The sequence below is a fragment of the Diceros bicornis genome, unplaced genomic scaffold (genome assembly GCF_020826845.1).
Source record: "Diceros bicornis minor isolate mBicDic1 unplaced genomic scaffold, mDicBic1.mat.cur d_74_multi, whole genome shotgun sequence".
Taxonomy (NCBI): Eukaryota; Metazoa; Chordata; class Mammalia; order Perissodactyla; family Rhinocerotidae; genus Diceros; species Diceros bicornis.
This window is the reverse complement of record NW_026690930.1, coordinates 287341-293340: the sequence shown is the minus strand read 5'-3', so window position 1 is coordinate 293340 and position 6000 is coordinate 287341. Positions and strand designations below refer to the sequence as shown.

Genomic DNA, 6000 nt, shown 5'->3' with positions numbered 1-6000 from the left:
CCTGAGCTAACATCTATGCCAATCCTCCTCATTTTTTTTTTTTCCTGAGGAAGACTGGCCCTGTGCTATCATCTGTTCCCATCTTCCTCAACTTTATATGGGATGCCACCACAGCTCTGCCTGACAAGTGGTGCCTCAGTGCCTGCCCAGGATCTGAACCCAGACCACCAGCAGAGGAGCATGTGCACTTAACGGCTACTACGGCATGGGGCCGCCCACCTACAATTATTGATGATGAAGAGATTAGGGAAGGACTAACTGATAAGGTGATATTTGAGCACAGAACTGAATATTTTTTTAAAAAGACCAATCACATTGTGGGTAAAAAATTTTCCAGAGACGGGAGCAATGTACACAGTGCAGAGCTGAATATTACTTCCACTTCCCAGTGATGTTGTTGGTTAAAAACAAAACAAAACAAATGTCTGGCCTATTATCCCAAGAAAGCTCCCTATGCAGAAAAGTACAACACCTTGATCATTACTTAACAAACATTAACACCTAGGAAACAACTTTCAATAAGGTATCTTCTTGTTTTAAGAGCTACTGCCTGCTCACTTATAGAGGTTTCACAGAAGGACCAAGTGTACAAATGGACACTCTTTCCATCTGTATGGATTCCACACTCACCAGAATAGGCTGGCTTGGAAAACAGGCCGATGCAGGTTCCTCCATGGCTGCAGAGTTGTCCTGCTGACCCCACTCCTGATGTGCAGACAGCCCGTGGATTGCTGGAAAATGCAGTGAGTTCTGCCTCTGATTCCCCTTTTATGGAGGAAGGGAGTGGATAATCCAATCAGTGGATAATCCAGGGGAGACATCCTGTCTCTTATCAATGGGATTTGAGAGATTCCTAAAGCTTTATATCTAAACACAAAAATGTTGGGTTATTGACACTGTCAGATACTGTTGGTAGATAAAAACATTTAATACAATTGTGTGGGGAGGTGGTATTTGCAGTTTCTATCAACATTTTAATATTTCCTTTTTCTTCCACTGGATACCTTCTGTAAAAATAGGAATGGAAGTTTATATGTACAAAAATATCCATACAACTTATGGTTTAATAGGAAAAATTAGAGACTGTGTAAACGTTTATCAATAAAGAATGTCCACAATATTTATTAACAAGTCTCTAGAATACATCACACAGCCATTAAAAAGAATTTAGTATTTTGTGCATTTACATCTCAGGTAATTTCCAGTAAACTTGTTATTATTTCAACTGTCTTACTCTTTCCCTTCCCTTTGACCTGAATAATTAATGTTCCTTTACTCTCTTTACTTCACTGATGTTGATTTAACTCATTTATTATTCCATTATTTCCTCTATAAACTTACTCGTTGAAATCACATAAAAATCTTTGTTTAATTGCACTAATGTTTAAATCCTGAATCCTTAATACAGTCTAATATGAATAATTACTTTTACCTCCTCCCCCAAATGCTAATACCTTCAACACTTTCAATTCTATTTTTAAGCTTCCTGACATTTGTATTACTGTTTTCATGCATTTTATTCTATATATATTTTAATCCCTATGAGAGATTTCTAGAATTACTTCACAAAATAAAATTCATTTATATTTATTTATAAATTATAAATTATCCTTTCCTTTCCTCTTCAGTCCTTCTTGCATTCCTGGTTTTTAACCTGGGATCATATTCCTTTGGATGTGATAACTCACTGCAGTATTTTGTCTAATTCAAGGCTACTAACAATGAAAAGTTTCACTTTAAGTTTTTCTAGAACATCTTTATTTGGAGCACTACTGCTGCTGGATGTAGAATTCTGGTTTGACGTGAGATTTCTTTTAGCATTTTAAAAATGCTGCTCTGTTGATGTCTATCTTATTTTCTTTATGGTTAGAAATCACCAATTGGACGTTTTATTGCTTATTTGGCCTCTATAGTCCCTAAAATCCTTTACATTAACTTTGGTTTTTAGACCAAGGTTTGGTTCATTAATATTCCCTGTGTAGTCACTCTGCTTAGGGAATCTTGAATCAATTGAATCTGTGGATTGATGTCTTTCATCAACTTGGAACATGCTTGTGTATTTTCACTTCTGATATCTATTCCTCCCCACGTTCTGTCTACTCCCCTTGTAATCACAGTCCATGTGTCTTCTAATTCTACCCTGAATTTTCCAATGTCATTGACCCTATGGTTTTCTTGGGAGATTTGCTCTTGAACCATCTTCCATTTTAGTTAACCAGCCTTTTGCTGGAATCAATGCCTTCTTAACTCCTTAAATTCTTAATTTCACTTCTAACATAAACACAATATAACTAGAATTTTTTTAAAAAAGAGATAGCAGAGCAGTTTGACAATAAGGAGAAAATGATTTCCATTTGATACAATAAAACTCAAACAGATAGGAGAAAATTATATATTGGATCATATTAAGATATATGAGGAGCCAGTATTCATTAAAATTCACCAGTAAGACCCAGTGGGTGGAAAACCTGAGTATCTTCTTCTTTGTACTGATGTGGACTACATTTTGAAATGATAATAATTATATTTCTTGGGTTAAATAAAAATGTTATAAAATCGAGTTTCATCTGTTTGTATTTACTTTCTGTAATATGTGTGCTGGAAAATTTAAATGACATAGGTCACGTTGTGATATCCCTGTTGGTCTTGGTGGGATAGAGGCATGATGTGATGGTTAACTTTAGGTGTCAACTTGACTAGACTCAGGGGTGCCCAGATAGACTGTGAAGCATTATTTCTGGGTGTGAGCTGAGGTCAGACCTCTTTTTTCCTACCAGTTCTGTGTCCTGGAAAAGCTGCTGTGCCTCTCAAGATCTCCCCAGTCTCCCAAGCTGCACAATGAGGATTGGGCTAAAAACAGCTTCCTAGGGGCCTCATCAGGTGTATATGTGATAATACGTACAACACCTGTGGGCTGGTGTCACATGTGTCTAATGCACACACTTAGAGATGGATGAAGTACAAGGAGTAGGACATCACATAGAATACCAGTCAGAACTTCTCTAGGTCCCAGATGTGTGATATTTGGTAAGTCACTGCCGCTCTGAGCCTCATTTTCAGGTCTGCATCCTGAAGGGGCTGAAATTAGAGGAAATTCAGACATTGTGATCCACTGGCATTAAACCTTCCACGGTCCCCTGTTTTACTCAGAATCAGTCCCAAGAGCCTCATGTTGTTCTATGTGGTGGGAGCCTCCACAATGTTCCCAATGCTCCCTGCCTCCTGGAGTGCACATCCTTGTGTCACCACTAAGTGGTCAGTATCTGGCTTCTGAACAACAGAACACAGCCAAGGTGATGGGATGTCACTTCCAAGTTTTAATTACAAAACGTCTATCACCTCCCAATTACTGGCTTAATTAGGTTCCCTACTTCCCTCCCTCATTCTGTTTCCATCTCTCTCTCTCTCTCTCTCTCTCTCTCTCTCTCGCTCTTAACTCTCGCTCTCACTCTCGCTCTCTATCAAATCACCAGAACTGGGAGAGCAAGTGCTGATGTTTTCAGTTGCACTATGTAGAGGCTCCAGAGGAGAGAACTGAGGGAGTGTCCAGCCAACAGACAGACAGGAGCTCACACTCTCAGTCCAAATGGATCCTGACAAAACCCATGTGAGTGATCTTGGGTGGGAATCCTCCCCCATTTGAGACCTGTTGAGACCACAGCCCCTACTTCACAGAGACTTTGAGGCAGAGGCACCGGGCTAAGCCATGCCTGATGCTTGGCTAACAGAAATTGTGAGATGTTATATATTTGTATTTTATAGGTGGCAGGTTTTGGAGTAATGTTGTCACAGAGGAACAGAAAGTAAGTCTACCATGTCCCAGGATCCAGCCTGATCACCCTCCTCTCTTCACTCCTTTCTCTTCTCAGGCTCCCTCAAGCCACACTGGCCACATTTCTGACCTTCCCTGGTCAAACTCGCTTCTTCCTGTGAGTCTCTGCACCAGGGAGCCTTCTCCTTGACACACTAACTGTTCCCAGACCTAGGGAGGGTGCTTACACTTGTCATTCTGGTCACAGCAAAGGTCTGAAATGCCTCAGGGCAGCCTTTCAGAACCTCCTAGCACAGTCTCTACCATCACAGGTCTCACATCCAGAAGAGCATTACATGATTTCCTCCTCCTTCCTCCCATTGAGATAAAATGAGTGCTTGAGGAAGGGCTGTCTGCTCCGGCTGAAGCAGAGGCAACTCCTTCTGGTTATACCAGGCACATGACTGTCTCTTCCAGGCCGAATTTTTCCCACCATGAGTCCACTGTTTAAGGAAACCGTCATTCCCTCTCTTTCATGGGTCTGGTTTCCCCAAGAACACAGTGAACCATCCCCTCTCCCTGTGCTGCATCACCATAATCCCCCAGCCAGAACATAAGCACCAGGTTAAAACACCACCAGATCCTGAATTCAGTCACTGCTGAGACCCTCCCATCAATGTTGTCATTCAATGGTGACTCCTGACGACACCTTTCCTCTGAGACCCACTCCCAGCCTGTCCTCAGCTTCTTACAGTAACACTGAGATTTCCTCAGAGTCCTCCCAACCTGGGCAAGAAAAATTCTGAAATGTTCTCTGTATTAATTTTCAGGGACTGGGGACATTGGTAGATGTAATTTGAGTGTGTATGTGCAGTAGTTTCTACGGAGGTATTCCATTTTTCAGACACAGATAAAATAGTGTGACTACTCAATGCACCAAGAAAATGGATAACTGTTCAAATTTTTTCATGATGTGAAGTCTTTAGAGAGTAAATGTCGTGGTTAAGAGCACAGACTATGGAGCTAACTCCTCACATCCAAATTCCAGCTCAATCCCTTCCTAGATATTTGTATTGACCGAGTTATTTACCTGATTGGTCCCTCAGTTTCTTCATCACTCAGTTGGCAATAATGATCAGCATACCTACTTTGTAGGTTTATGGAGAGTATTAAAGGAGTTCATGTTTGAAAAATGCTTGGAACACCTAGTGTATTGCCAGTGCTGTACCTATATATTAGAAATAAAATTTAGAAATTCTTCTGACACTGCCTGTGAGCCCCAGAGGGTGAGACTGTTGCCTGGATGTATGTAGAAAGCACTCCATGACAAACGATGAATAAATGAGTGAACAACATTGGTGAATGCATTACCAATGTCACCTATGTCACCCTACAGGCATTCCCAAGCCAAACCACCTGCAGACATTCCTGCTCTGTCCTGCATCACATTCCCTGGAGGAATCACTGGGGCTTCTTGGACCTGGTAACGGTGCCCACTAAAGGTTCTTTTCTGTCAGCAAACCCCAGTCTTTGTCCAACTGCCGCAGCTCACAGGGTCTGCACTCTGATCCTTTTCTTCACTCGAGGGAGACGTGCCATCCCCAGAGCTGGGCCTGAGCTTTGAAGAAAATGTTTCCCTGGCCTGGGGCAGGTAGAAGAGCACAGGGACAGAGTGTTATTTGGGGAAATTCCTCCAGGTGTTGTCAGAAGGGATGGAGGCAGGGGATGTGTCAGCAAGGACTGGTCTGGTTGGTGGGCCTTGGTGGTTAAATAGTAGGGGGGCTGGGAAGTTTTGTAGGTTCTAGCATAATACAATCACTATGACGGTCATGAAATCAGAATCAGCCTAATTAAGTCCAAATTAACCCAACGTCAGCTGTTCCCTGACTGGCTCTCTAATCCAGTAGTGACTTATTTTAAGGGTTGTTCATGTTCTGTCATCTCCTTTTCATTGATTGGCTGGAGTAATTATTCTTTACATAGCTGGTGTATTTTTACATAGTAAAGAAAAAAGGAGTTTTAAAACAACTCTCCTTGGAAAAGTCTCCATAACATATTGAATTAATAACAGAAGCCATGACAGGAAATTCACCATATATCTGGATCTTTAGTCTCTGGTTTTAGATCTTCCTAACTGGTAAATTACCTTGACTTCTTACTTCTTTCTTGAGGTTAGTTCACTTAGGACTAAATAAGAATGCAACCTCATGCCATTTGAGAAGTAGTGGTGGGACTCTAGGAGGATGTGT

The 6000-nt window shown here is 41.3% G+C and overlaps 1 long non-coding RNA gene across 4 annotated transcripts in view; it reads right to left on the bottom strand.

Moving 5' to 3' along the window:
- Nucleotides 1-600: 600 nt before the first annotated feature.
- Nucleotides 601-6000, bottom strand: part of LOC131402337 (uncharacterized) — a 40444-nt gene continuing 35044 nt past the window's right edge. Inside the window, exons 3-4 of one of the 4 annotated variants that reach the window (XR_009218562.1) lie at nucleotides 2903-3078; nucleotides 601-867 (exon numbers count right to left, since the gene is read on the bottom strand). This is a non-coding gene — a long non-coding RNA (uncharacterized LOC131402337). The remainder of the gene's footprint in view (nucleotides 868-2902; nucleotides 3079-6000) is intronic. The other 3 variants (XR_009218564.1, XR_009218561.1, XR_009218563.1) reach the window with 3 other exon arrangements.